Source organism: Sapajus apella, unplaced genomic scaffold (assembly GCF_009761245.1).
Source record: "Sapajus apella isolate SASKATOON/1434 unplaced genomic scaffold, GSC_monkey_1.0 scaffold27, whole genome shotgun sequence".
Classification (NCBI taxonomy): domain Eukaryota; kingdom Metazoa; phylum Chordata; class Mammalia; order Primates; family Cebidae; genus Sapajus; species Sapajus apella.
Genome location: NW_022436967.1, coordinates 14,609,542 through 14,622,056, shown reverse-complemented (window position 1 = coordinate 14,622,056; position 12,515 = coordinate 14,609,542). Strand labels below are relative to the sequence as shown.

General features: G+C 34.6%; 1 long non-coding RNA gene across 1 annotated transcript; it reads right to left on the bottom strand.

The window, feature by feature from the left end:
* Window positions 1-2,223: 2,223 nt before the first annotated feature.
* Window positions 2,224-11,968, bottom strand: LOC116560834. The gene is made up of 2 exons (XR_004273159.1): window positions 11,593-11,968; window positions 2,224-2,493 (listed from the first exon to the last, which is right to left on the bottom strand). It is a non-coding gene; the product is annotated as an uncharacterized LOC116560834 (long non-coding RNA).
* Between the last annotated feature and the right edge of the window lie 547 nt (window positions 11,969-12,515).

The following is a 12,515-nucleotide window of genomic DNA, read 5'->3' as shown; positions in this document are numbered from 1 at the left end:
GCTGTAACTATGAAGACACTGTCTTTGTTACTTTAAGAAAATTACTCTGCCAGTTTCTCACTTTATATGGCTTCTTTTATAGCAATTGTAATATTTCAGCAGTTTTTGTTGTTGTTCTTGAAAAATCGAGGTTAAAATTAGATGATTTCTCCAAATAGTTACAGCTTACTAGAGGCCGTGATTTCTCAGTGTATTGCCTCCGAAAAACAGTCTTCTCGGAATGAAAATGTTAATGCAATCATCATTAGCATCTGAGATTCTTCCTTTAAAATGTGGGAGAGAAAGTATATTGAAAGTACATTGACCAGGTACTTCTCACTCATTGTTGCTCAATAGATATCTCAGGGGGGAAAAAAGTAGTGGCAAAACACCAGGTTAACAGAAACACTGAAAGAAATCATAGAGAGGAAGTGCTCCATTTCCTTTGTTCTTTATGTGTTCTATAAATATTTCATGTATTTGTTAAAGCTGTGTTATTGCTGGAAGCTAGCCTTCTCCCTTGTTTAATTCTTCTCCCATCCTTGAAGGCCAGAAATGTTTGAAATATAGAAAGAGTCTGCATTCCTTGTACATGTTTTGTTAATAAACAACATGTGAAAATTAGGGATAAAAACTTCTTAAAAGGAAGAGAAAGAAAAATAGCTAGGATGACTGGCAAGATAAAAGTCACAAACACCCTGGGGGTGACCTTGGAGCAATGACATTTATCAACAGTCTACAAATTGCAAATATGAGTGGTTCGTTCAAATAGGAATGAGAGTCGGCTTTTTCTTCTCATGGCTATGTGTGCCTTCCTTGGCCCATGGGGCAGGAAAGTCATGGTTTGAGGGGCTTTGTTAGAAAGCTGCCTGCAGGTGGTTCATTGCCAGTTGTGTTTACTTCAGTGCTAAAAGGGCATATTTCCTGTTTAAATAGTGTGCAACTTTGAGGGCATGGGACCTCTATTGGAAATGTCAACAAAACCATTTCAGTCACTAACATTTTAAACCCAGAAACTGGAATAAAGGAAGAAATCAATAAATCAGAACTAAACATGGAATTTTCTTCCTCTGCAGACTCTAATGACCCTGTTGTTTCAATCTCATCTGGGTTGTGAATTGAACAGAAGTGGAAACATTTGGGCTTTGGTAGACAAATCCTTAGCTTCTTTTTTTTTTCCCTCATGAACATGACAGTAAGATTCCTACCATTATTTTCCTCTCAACATAATAGTATGTGAATTCTAAAACAGAGCATTAATAAGTTGGAAAGGTGTGATCTACTTCACATTGGGGTAAAAATAGTGTAATACAAATGTAGATACCAAAATTAACTTGCACAAATAAAAACTGCCAAAATCTACAACAAATTCCACACTGTGTTCTATCTTTTGTAGAAAATAGCTAAACCATTTAATATATGTCTAACCATGTGGTGATCATTGAATATACATTAGCTCATTTGTCTTCAAACCATTTTATAAATCTCCATTTTACTGAAGGGGAAACTGGGGCTCAAAGAGTTTGAGTCCTGGTCAACATTCATAGAGCTGATACACATGGAAGTCCAGATTCCAATCTATGCTTGTCCGATTGAACACCTGACCACTTAGCTGCTCCCACACATTATTCAATTAGAAGTTATATGACTATACTTGCTTAGGAACAAGGTTGGTTCAACTCTTATAGGCAAAGTCTTGTTAAAGACATTTGAATCAAGAAGCTGAGGAGTATTCAATGTGAAGATTACCATACAATGCATAGTCTTTCAAACCAGGATACTTTGTTGAATGAAAGAGTTAGCTAATAAAGCTTTCCTAGAGAAACAGGTATAAACCAAGACTGATCAAGATCAAGAAAAGTTGGAATGTGTGTCCTTCTGTTTATAATCTTGTCAAACTGTCTTATGATTCATGAATTTTTTAGCATTATACTAATGTTAGGAGTTATAATTTAATGTTTGCTGTTAAAATCCAGATTTGTTTATATACGTTAGTCTATTATCAGGGCTAATTCTTCTTGTAGGAATTATAATTTTCTTTTTACAGATTTACAAAGATTCAGAGGAGATAGGTTGAGTTGTAAAAGGGCATTTAATTGGGCAAAATAGGGATTCAATCCTAGGTTTTGAACATTACCCTTTATTCTTTTCTTTTGTTTCTCTTGCCTCCTAAACTCCTAGGAAAGCCTATCAACAAATTGCTGTGCAACCAATCTCTCAATTATTTCAGGCATAGCGAATTCATTAGTGCTCAAGATGGAACTTTATCAGATAATCCATTTAGAATACTGCATCATGAGGTAAAAAAAAAAAAAAAAAAAAAAAACAAATATAACCATCTGCATTCCCACTTCATGTTCTTAGATGCCATAAATGAAGCCAAGGTCAGTGCAATTAGTAGCCTGCTCTAACTGCCCTTCCTTTCAAACAACCCTCAGAACTGACATCCATCCACAATCAGCATCAGGAATCCTCTAGTGCGAAGATGACCGGAACACCACAAATCACCAAATGCTTGAGGAAAAATAACACTGCAAAAGGATTAAACTGAACAAACTAAATAACATTAAAGTACATAAGAGAAATGTAGTTGATATGAATAAATAGATTTCCAAATGGTATTATTAGAGAGATTTGAGAATCTACTGCATCTACCAAAATACATCAGCTATCGACATTGTAAATTCATCTGATTTCCATAATAAAAGTTTATTAGCAGACAAGAGCAGCATGAACGTAGCTGAGAAGAGAATTCATGTGTTACAAGAACCAATCAAGGAAGTCTCAGAATACAAAGTCAAAACTAACAATTAACAAGAAGAGATGTAAAATATGAGGGAGGCTTAATTGACTTTGTAGATAGATTAGAAAATTTCCATATTTGCTGATGAGAGATCCAGAAGACTTAAACTAGTGATATGAAGAGAAGAAATGATTGTTAAGGCTTAAATAAGACCTAAGTCTTTGATTTAAAATGAGCTGCTAAGAGCCACACAACATAAATAAAGATATATTCACTTAAACATTTTAAGATATTAAAAAACAATAGTGACCAAAGGAGAATTTTAAATGCTTTTCAGGAGCCTGAAAAATACAGGCTTAACACTCATTTTTTTTTCTTTATTGGAAACTCTGGAACCTAAAAGACATGGGGTATCTTTTTCAAATTTCTCTTTAAAACTTTGATCCTAGAAATCCATCCTGTTTTCTCGAGATCCCCTCAATTCAGCAGAAATATAACTCTAGAGGCTTAAAAAAATTTTTCACTTAACAGGATGTTTCATATTACGGCAACCCAGCGCTGATGCAACAATTTCTCAATGTTGTTAATACCCAGTAAGCTCTTTCTATCCAAGGATCACTATCCTTTGGATGTGATTTTTACCTTCACAGGCATCTAATGTTCATGGGATGACTGACCATTCTTCTTTCACATCTTCATTCCAAGAAGGAAGAAGAAGAAAATAACAGGAAAGCAATTGTGCCCATATTGGAAACTATATTCAATACTGTGCCTATATTGAAAGGCAAACTTTCGTGAACATGCCCAGAAGATCTGCACCTACAACTGTCTGTGACCAGACCCATGTTATATGCCCATATTTTCCAAAAAAGTCAGGGAAACCTTACTTTTGGTAAGATGCATTTCTACCATCAACTAAGTTGGGATTACAATCACAAGGAAACCCAGCTGGGAATGGATATTGAATAGGAAATCAGCAGGCTCTGCGCATGACTTTCCTTAGTGTGGCTCACTAGTTCTTCTATTAATGAGAACTAATTTCACATGCACTTTTTAAAGCACCTTAACATAAGAGTTAGTGCATGTAACGCTTACTTGTTTTGCCTTCAAGTTTGTTTTATAGATCCTGACAATTAGCCATGTCTTTTCCTTACAGTTTTCTTGATGGAGAAAATGTTTTTTGTCTTTCCTCAGCTATCCCACAAAGAGGCACTGAGGTCCTCAATTTGCTGGTTCAGACCTACCTTATTCCTAAGGATTTGTGCTTTTCTGCCTACCTATGAGGCTCACAACTAAGTCACTCATTCAGATCAAGGATCTGGAAGTCTAGTCATGGTGCCAGGCTTCTAAGTCATCATATGAGTTCAATTTTGGCTAATGAGATAGAGACCGAGTTGCTTACTAGAAAGTTCATGGAACCGTGTAGACCAAATGAATCCTGGATCTGCTAGAGCTGTGAAGTCTTGGGCATGTTACTTGATCTCATCTTTCTAACATGGAAATGGAGAATCTCATGCTTATCTTCTACTATTATTGTGAGCAATAATTAGGTAACAAATGTAAAAATATCTAGTAGAATGCCTAGTACATAGTAACAGCTAATGAAGAGAAATAATTGCTCTTGTTGCTGTTGTTATTTTTACTGCTCACTCAGAGATGATACCAGGTTATTTTATGTGCAATTAAGTTGCAGGTTTCACAATTCCATCACCTACATTGGCCCTACTTATATAAAGAGGTTTTGGTTTCTACTGTATTGTGGTGTTACTATGCCAATATCCTAACCTAATCTTTAGGACTGTGATCCTATCTGGAACTTCAGTGAATGGAACGAGTGCCTAATGTTCTGGCCAGCCCTCTTTTGTGGACTGTACCTCCCTGTCCCCTAGGTATCTGACCACTGGCCTGGCTGCTCTTCTGTCTCCTACATAGTTCAGAAGAAGCCTGAGGGGCCATTTTTAAAAAAATAAATAGGCTTGGGTTTTCCATTTCCTCTGGAGAGTGTGCTTTGATGTTTCGATGGTTTGAAGTTTGTTTGCCTCTCGGTCGGTTACGATGTCACCACAGTTCTCAAGTTAGGTTCTAGAATCTGGACTTTTGTACTCTGCTTAATGTTGTTGTGTAGTCTATCAGCATTGCATCCAAACAGCTTAAGCCATCCCTTACATCTTGTGTACTTGTGAAATTGGATTCTTTGCTTATAAACACAGGACTTTTAATTTATCCCTGTTTAAGCAATTGCATCTATTTATGTTGAATGCCTGCAGTAGGTAGAGTATCTTATTCTTTGGCACTTCCAGCTTTGTATCCGGCCTGTGTTTCATAAGAATGTCCTATGTATGTACATCTAAGTTACTGATGTAAACACTTAGCAGAACAAAGCCATGGACAGTGCCCAATAGCACACCAAGCAGAAGCTTTCTCCAGGAGAGAGATGTGTCATTTCAATTGAACATTTACTTATATTTGTATAAGAATTGGTGTATAATACATTCAGATTTCCATGCTTTTTTTTTCTACTATAGGAGAGGAACCAAAAAACTTTACATTTCTGGATTATGTTTTGACTTCTGTCAGTTCCAAGACACTTACGTATTTTGGGTTTTACTATGCCAGGTATTTTGAGAAAGTACCTAGCTCTAGATTTAATAGTAACTTCAAACCTAAGTTTGCCTACTGTACAATCATATTTTCTTTCTTTAAATTTTAAAGTATCAATTTTACACATAGATCTGACTTTTCAATGGAATTTTCTTAATTGTTGAAAGAAAAACTTTGTACTTACCTGAATCCAAAAAATTTTGTCAACTGATAAAAATCAGTACATTAATACTTTTTATTTTGTTTTATTGTTGTTAGAACACTTAACTTGAAAATGAACTTCTCAAGAAATTAAGTGTATAATACATTATTGTTGGCTACAGATACAATGTTTTATAGCATATTTCTAGAGCATATTCATTTTCCTTAACTGAAACTTGGTGCCTGTTGATTAGTAACTTCAATTTCCCCCATCCCCTGGCATTCACCATTCCACACTTTGATTCTAGGAATTAGACTACTTTAGATACCTCTTATAAGTGGAATGATGCACTTTTGCCTTTCTGTGACTGGCTTATTTCAGTCGGCATAATGCCCTCAAGGTTCATTTATGTTGTGGAACATTACAGAATTTCATTCTTTTTCAGTCTGAATAGTGCCCAATTGTAGGTATTTGTCATATTGTCTTTATTTATCTGCTAATGGACATTTTTCATTTTTTAGCTAACCAGTTATTTTAATAGCAGATACAGCTAGCTCTACTTTATATGAACATTTGAAGTGCTTTAAATATAACTAATTAGTTACCAACTTTATTTTGTTTAACACTCGCAGGAATTTACAATGAGGCAATTAGCTCAGTGAGGTGGAGTAATTTATCTAAAGTAGCACAACTAGTGAGAAAAAACTAAGGTTTTAACTCAGGTAGGCTGATACTAGAACAATTACAATGCATTACTAAACCATTAGTACTTTATATACAATATTTATGTTCATCTTTAGAAGAGTTAAAGTGGAATTTTGTTACTTGTTTAGATTTTCCAACATAAGAGGCTTTCTCTGAAAATTCCTGGGCCAGGTGTGGTGGCTTATACCTGTAATCCCAATACTTTGAGTAACTGAGGTGGGAGGGTCTTTGATCTCAGGAGTTTGAGACCAGTCTAGGCAACATAGTAAGACCCTGTTTCTACACAAAAAGAAAAAGAAGAAGAAGAAGAAGAAAAATGTTAGCTAAGCATTGTGGCAGGTGCCTGTAGTCCCACCTGCCTAGGAAGTTGAGGTGGAAGAATCACTTAAGCCCGAGAGTTCAAGGCTGCAACGAGCCATGATCACTCCACTGCTAGAAGAGCTGACCAAGCTAGAAGCTGTCTCTCCAGCCTCCCTCCCAGCTCCCAACCTCACGCCCGCCTAATCAGAGCCTGACTCAGGATGGGGAGTTTGCCTTTCTTTCTTTGAGGTGGCAGCAGTAACAGTGGTTGCTTATGGCCTTGACAGTGGAGAGGTAGAAGTTGTAAAAAATCCATGCTCTTTGTGTGTTACATTGTAATGGTACAAGCCTGCAGCCTTAGAATTTAGGTTGGTGACCACAGCAATGAGATGCACAATGCATTGTGCATTGTTCCTGGCTGCTATGTTTTGAGTCTGATTTTTCAACACCCCCAATATTTCTGTGAACACCCAATATTGTAACAATAAACTAGAGACAGAATTTGGAGTATTGGTTAAGAGTATAGGCCCTGGGGCTAGAATGACTGAAAATAAATCCCAGCTCTCTAGTTCCTATGACCCAGGGTAAGTTAGTCCCTGAGTGTCTTCATTTCTTCATCTGTGAAAGGGAATAATAATATTGTGGGAATTTGCTGAGTATGTAATATTCAGAAGACTCAATGACAGGGATAAAGCACTCCATAATTGTCTCTTATATCGTGAGCCTAATTTTCTCATTAATCAGGCAAAGTCTGGTTCTTACAACTAGGAACTGTGACTGATAATTGTTAACTTTCCAGTTTTAGTGAGGAAACTGAGGCTCAGAGGAATACCTAACATTATAAATGTAAAGAAATGTGGATGCACGAAATCGAGAATATAATGCAGATTTATCATACCCTCAAATTCATTTCAGTTTGTTTTATTCTCCAAATTAGTATAGGATTACTTAAAATATCCTTATACCAAACAAACAGAAGTAAACTTAATTCAAATGCAGTTGAATGGGGAAAGAAGAAGATTGGATGGAAATTTTTCTTTTAACTTGATCAATATTACATTTAGGAGACCTCTTATCAGACTGAAATTTCAATCTCCAATAAAGCCACAAGAAAAAAATATGTCTGTGTGTATAAGATATGGCATGAACCTAATAACTTAATACTGTTTGTTAAAACTGTCTAGCAGTTAGTCTTATTATATAGCTATTTAGTGCCCTAGAAGCAGACAAGATTACTAAAACAGAATGTGTGTAGTTTTTCTTTAATTTTTTTTTCTTCTATCTCATTTTCTTGGCTTCAGAATTCAGTGAGCTGCAAATCTCCACTTTATTTCTGATACTAAATATAGCAAGGTTAGCAGAAACTCTTGATATAAGGGCTTATCTTTCCCTTTTACACTCACCAGACAGAATTTCATCTCTTTTGCTGTGGCTGCAAAATAAAAATGCATGTTCCAAATGAAACAGTCAAGCATTTCACATTTGAGCTAAGCTTCTTTTGCCATAGTCAAAAGCACTTTGCACGTCAATCAATGAAATCATCAGAAAAGGGCAATCATTTTCCACCTGACATGTTTTCCTTTGTACAAGCCACACTACAAATGAATGTATTTATCTTTTCTAAATGTTCCTACAATTTCTCTTAAGGCCAAATGTTGATGATTTGATGGAAAACACAGGAAACTATCTTTTATACTGTACATTGTAATTGCACCATTTACATGCTTTATACAAAGCTAATCATTGTGCATTATATACCAAATGCTTTTTAAATTGCTTCTTTTAGAAACTGAACATGTTTTATTATTTTCTCTTCTAAATTCACTTTTTAATTTTAACATAGAATATCAAAAATAGCATTTCCATTATTTTTTAATTGCATGTAATGTTGAATGTTTTCAATGTATATACCTTATTAACACTTAAAATTTCTGCATTTCAGAATGTTACTTTTCATTTTTTTTTATGATCACCAGTAAGGACATACATTTGGCAAACAAAACTGGTAAATTAGCAGTTTATTAAACCAAACTAACATAAAGCATTTTAAATATTTAACTTCATGAAAAGTAATTGTAAGATACATGTGTGCAATAATATTTGGTTAAGTAATATTCCAGTAGTAGAGTTCATCGTCTTGTCCTTGAAGAATAAGACTTTGCTGTTTGTAGCATGTTTAAAAATATATAAAGAGCTTTTACATTGATTTCTTTATTTAATTCCAACAACAGCTGTGTAAGCTGTATAGAGAGGATTTTATTGTTACATTATCAGTTGAGAAGATGATACCTAGAGAGGTTAGGTTGCATTGCACCACTCCCTAAGGGCAAGAAAAATGGGCAATAAATGTCAAAGCTGGGACTTGAATCCATTATTCTAAAGCCTCCATTCAGTGTCCTTCCTACTACAGCAGTTTTTAAATTCTCTCACTGAGTTCATGTGAGAGCTGAAAGTGAACTCAGTTGCTTTATTTCACGGATCCTGCTCTGGCTGCCAACTTTTCTGCAGAATATACAATGCTATGTTTCTAGGCTCACCTGGGAACAATCCCCTATCCCACCTCCCTTGAGCTGAATGTATGTTTTATTTTCCAGCCTCCCTCTCTCTGTAAGGCCTGAGGGAATACAGAGTGCCTAACACAGTGCTGACACCAAGCAGATGTCCAATGTCTGTTTGTTAAATGAATAAGTGATGTCTGGACATGCTTGTAATCTTGTGGAAAGAGCATTCAATCCAGATTCAAAATGTTTGACACGGTCTGTGGTCACAAGCTCAAGTGACCCTTTTGAGCTCTGTAACACCACAAACATTGATATATTATTAAAAGGTATTACTTTACAAGTAGGCTTATTGATCTTGACACTATTTTTGAGTTAAAATAAAAAAACAAAAACAATAACAGTACACTTCCCTTCTTAATTTTTGGATGTGTAATAAAATCTTTTGCCATAGTTAAAAAAAAAAAAAAGAGACTACATCAATACCTGTAGCATAAAATTATAAGACAGGTTACTCTCCTGTGAGGCTGCTGAGGTATGTCATTGCTTTTGTGTTTTGAATGGCTTCAGTACATAGATTGAGCACAGTAGCATAGAAAGGGATTGCTAGAATCTCAAGTCTAACTTTGTAATGAATCTGATGGTCCGTTATATGGCGGATAGATGTACACATAATAGGGATGGCTTTCTTATTCCTAGGAACAATGGTTTTCTTAGCATGACTCTTTATCCCTATAAACCATCCAGGATTATATCTCCTAGTCCTGTTTCCCTTCTGGCTCAAAGTGACATATATAAAATAACAACTTTTCCTTTATGCTTGCATTACCCTTCACAAAATTTTCAGAAACAAATATTTTGCCATAGTTTAAGAAAAGACCACATTAATACCTGTAGCATTAAAAAAACATTTTCAGAAAAGAAAAATAGATGTAGACATGATTTTTCTCTTTAAGGAAGATAATATTTGTAATCAACAAGTTATCTCAATAGATAGAGTTAATGACAACTAAGAATAAAATGGTAAGAAACCTCAAGTAATATATAGAACTCATATGTGTCTATTATGAGGCACACATTTAGACCAATTCTGCTTATTTGAAAATGTATTTTAAATGATTACATAAAATTATGAAATGATAGCTAGGTGTCTAGTATGAAAATTAATAATTTTTATTTATTATTATTATTTTTGTAAATTAAAGACAGGGTCTTCCTATGTTGCCTAGGCTGACCTCAAGCTCCTGGGCTCAAGTGATCCTCCCACTTAGGCCTCCCAAAGTGTTAGGATTACAGGTGTGAGCCACCATGCTTGGCCAGTGATTTTTTAATATAATGATTCTGGCTAATATAGAAAACTCTCTGAGGTTCCAGTTTTCTCGTCTATAACATAAAATTTTAAGCCAGAGGATTTGTTTAGTTCTTTCTAACTCCAAAGTACAGTGATTTATCTCTCTTCCAAAAAATGCAAAGTTATTTTACAATAACAACATTCTACAAAGTTATTTTCTTCTTTGGTTTCTTACATAATTCCATGAGAATGTCTTAGGAACTCTTGAACATTTCATGAAGCCTGTCATTTATATAATAATCAAGTATTAATAGTGCATTAATTATGTAGAAGACACTACATGATAAAAAATACCCAAGGAAAAATAAATTTTTGATACCTTTAAGGAGCATACATTCTAATTTGAGAGACAATGAATATAGGAAAAGTTAAACATGTAGTCATTATTTAAATGAAGTCATAAGAAAGTTAGCAAATCTGACGTAATTGTAAGTGCAACAGGAGCTGAGCTCAAAAGAAAATGAGGCATTTAGGTTGTACCATGGACCCAGTAGTTCTCCCGAAAAAGAATATTTGATCTGTGTCTTGAGGAATGGAAAGAACTGAATAGGTAAAGAAAAGAGCCATGGCAATCATAGCTACTAGCTGTAGAGCTTTTACAGTGTGATTGGCACTTTTATACAGGAATGTGATGAGATGTTATAACAAATATTTTTATTCCTATTTCAAATGAGGAAAGCAGAAGGATCAGAACTGAAGCTCACATTCTGGTCTCTGTTCTCCAGTCTTCTGTTCTTACCTCTACTTTAAACTGAAGCCTGAATATGTATCATTTCTTAATTTTATTATGATTTTGATTTGTTTTTTGGTGGAAGGGATTGTAGAATTAGTATCTTAATTGCAAACTCTTATTCCACATTATCTTTTTCATGTAGATTACTTTGGTATTATTATATTTAACAGAAGAAGAAGCTGAGGCAAAAGCAATTCTAAATAGAAATCCAAAACGTGAATGTGAAAACTGTAAGTCATTAGGCTGTGAATTTTATCTTAAACAGTTACAGGAAGTAAGACATCCAGAAAGGTTGATTGTACAGCTTCTTTTTCACATATGGTCAGCTACTACCCTTTAGACCCTAAAGAGTTCATAAACCTTTATGCGTCCTTAACATACATGCAAGCACTAATGTACCTAACTAGGAACTCTAATTATCATTATTATTTAAAAATCAGTAAGTGGTTTTTAAGTGCTCGCCTTGTGCCAGGTGTCAAGCCCATTGTCACCTCATAATTAAAAATAAGCAATAATTGGATATTTTTGATAAATATTTACTCAAATGTGCTATAATTACTAGGAAATTTCAGTTCTAAATATCAGCTCTGTTGTAGGTAGAAAAAAATCTTTAAGTAACAGACAATTCTTTTTTAACATCATGTAGGAATTCTAAAGGTCAGATTGCTAGCCGAATATCTGTCTTCCTCCTAGAAAACAAAGTGTGAGCTCTGGAGGAGGATGTGTTAGTAGCTATTGTGTACATTTACAGAAAATGACAGGAAAGGAATTTTATGCAATCAATAGTTGGACGCCTTGAAAACTCTAATCAGGGACTAATGAAAGTCCCAGGCCTTCTCTCAATCAAAAGAAACAAGGGAAGTGTCACTTTGTCATCAAGAACTATCTTCTACAGCGTTAAAGTAGTTTACTTAATAAGAACACAAAGCAGGAAATGGAGAGGAGGCTGGGGAGAGGGAAAACAAAATTTCTCCAGTAGCATGTGATCCATTTTAACCCTTATTTCCCTGATACTAAAAATTCCATAATGTACTTTTATAATTTCACATTGAAGAATTAGTCCATAGTATAAATTTCTTTCTAAAATAAACAATTTCTTTTTCTAATAAAAAACATTTTGTTTATATAGTTATTTAAAAATAACAGTAACAAACCCTTTCCATGTAAACATAAATAATATATTTTTGTGAAAAATATGTTTTCTAAAACAAACCAGAAAACTTGGCAAGAATAGCGACATGGTTTACATGTTTACAAATCCTTTTAATTGTCTGTATTAACAGAAGACAACTGGTTTCTTATATCTGCTTCTGCTTTGAATCTATTGAGCTATATTATTTGGGTTGAAGTATATAAAGAAAATACAGGTTCTCATAGATTTTTATTTGGAAAAGGAGATAATATTTTAAGTCTTTTTGGATATTTCATGTATTCTTCCTTGATACTTCATCAAAATTTGACAA